Here is a 2,378-nt window from a genome sequence, read left to right as displayed (position 1 = left end):
ATAGTCACTCTTCGGGTCTAAAATAATAATAATAATAATAATAATAATAATAATAATAATAATAATAATAATAATAATAATAATAATAATAATAATAATAATAAAAATCAAAATATGTATCTTAACTTATAATAAATATCAAATAAATATATATAAAAAATACTTGTTTTAACAATAAAAAAATAAATAATCGAAAGACATTTAACAATATTACTTAAAATGAAACCAAAACTTATCTTATCGAAGAATTTCTGTTAAGCTAGAACTTTCAACGTAAAACTTAGCGTTTATGAGAAATATATCGTGTGAAAATATGGTGTAAATAAAAACTTATAGAATAAATAGATAGACATGTGTATTTAAGCTGTTAAAATGACAAAATGTATTTTAGCTGTGAGAATAAGAAAGAATTAACTGTAGTATAGCATTTACTGGAAAATTTTAAAGTCGAAATAATTTAAAACAAAAATACATAGAATACATAAATTAAGCTAAATTTCTATAATTTAATCTATTTTCATTAATATATTTATTTATTTTATAAACATATTAGTTTAATCTTATTCTAAATGTGTAATATATCCTATATAATCTCGTGCTAATTTATATACATTTTACTACTACAAATTATAACTACAACATTCTAAATATGTAATATATCCTATATAATCTCGTGCTAATTTATACACATTTTATTACTACAAATTATAACTACAACAATTAGTAATATAAAATAGGGTTTATATATATATATACACACACACACAAATTAGCTAAACTTATATATAAGTAATTTAACTTATGTCTGCATTTAATTTTTCGTTCATCTAGGGAAATAATCAATTTTTTATTATCAGTTAATAATATCTCCTTAAATTCATTAGTACATATTAAACAAAAATTACTACCTATTCGATAAGATTTTGCCTTACAAACTATCTCCCAATTTAAATTATACTTAATATTTTTAGATTTTAGTTTCCATCTATATTTACTAAGTCCAGTAGAATTAATTAAATTTCTATTCTTAAAAGAATTCATACGTAAAACCACCCGTAATTTAATTTTATTAGAAGTCGATCCTATGTAAATAGTATTTAAATTATAAGCATTCCTATTATTATCATCAATCAAAGTCATTACACATTTATATACTACATCCTCCAAATTACAGTTATTATTAAATTTACATTTAGTGTTATCTCTACATGTACAATTAATTATATTCTGATCTACATTATTATTATCGGAATAATTATTTGATTTCTGTTTGTAAAACTTATTCAGCTTAGATTTATTAAAAGAAGAAATAATGTTACCAACATTATTATTAGTAGAATAACCAACTCCAAAATTATTACTAGAAAGAATGTTAATATATTTTTTATTATCTCTAATGAATACCTCAATTATATTTAAAATCTCTTTAATAATGTTTGTTTTAACTTGAACTCCATAAGGAACAATTAACCAAATTTTGCTCTTTTATATATATATATATATAAATTTAGATTCAAGGTGAATATGGTACTTAAGTTTAGGCACCAGAATAAAGTATGGTATTATTCATGCAATTCCAAAATAAGGTGATTAAAATCAAAACAAGCAACAAGGATACCTATACACATATAGCAACTTTATTTTACATACTTTTGACCTAGCTGCCTTATTTAAACTTCCCCTGCTCCATTATAAACTGGTCTGCTAGTAGAGAAAACCCCACAACCTATAGTAGTTTGTTACTAAACCCCAAAAATCTTTATAACCATATCATCCATGTATATTGTTTACCCCTTTCCCTATAAGGAAAAGGCTGGTGCCTTCTTAAGCTTTGAATCACTAGGTCTGATAAGATGAAACAAAGAAACAAATATAATCAGTGACAGTTAAAAATCTGCTTAAAATTAATTACTAGCTTGTATGGTCTGGCTAAGTCAAAATGGTTTTTTGTATACCTCCTTTTTACTTGGAGAGTTTAAATGTAGTTACAAAAATATGTCCGTCTGTTGAAATGAAATTTCAGTAAATTTCTATATCTTTGTGCAGCTGAGGATTGCTCTGCATTTTACATTTAATGTAATGTTCACATTGCTTAAATAAATGGAGTTGTATGAAACGATCGTACTGCATTAACTTTGGATATCTTTGTTGCTTATTTTGATTTTATATATATATATATATATGCATGTGTGTGTGTTTGTCCCTCGCTACTACATGACAACCACTGTAACTTAGCAATTCAGGAAAAGATATCGATAGAATAAGTACTAAGCTTAAAAAAAAATAAGTACTGGTGTTAATCAGTTCGATTAAAATTCCTGAAGGCAGTGCCCCAGCATGGCCATGGTCTAATGACTGAAACAAGTAAAAGATAAAAG

General features: G+C 24.3%; 1 protein-coding gene across 1 annotated transcript in view; it reads left to right on the top strand.

Annotated features, from left to right (window-relative positions):
- Positions 1-2,378, top strand: part of LOC106875508 (serine protease 48) — a 466,125-nt gene that overhangs the window by 423,016 nt on the left and 40,731 nt on the right. The window lies entirely within an intron of this gene.

This window comes from Octopus bimaculoides, chromosome 3 (genome assembly GCF_001194135.2).
Source record: "Octopus bimaculoides isolate UCB-OBI-ISO-001 chromosome 3, ASM119413v2, whole genome shotgun sequence".
In the NCBI taxonomy this organism is placed as follows: Eukaryota; Metazoa; Mollusca; class Cephalopoda; order Octopoda; family Octopodidae; genus Octopus; species Octopus bimaculoides.
Note: the sequence above shows the minus strand (reverse complement) of the source record. Positions and strands in the feature narration are given on the sequence as shown.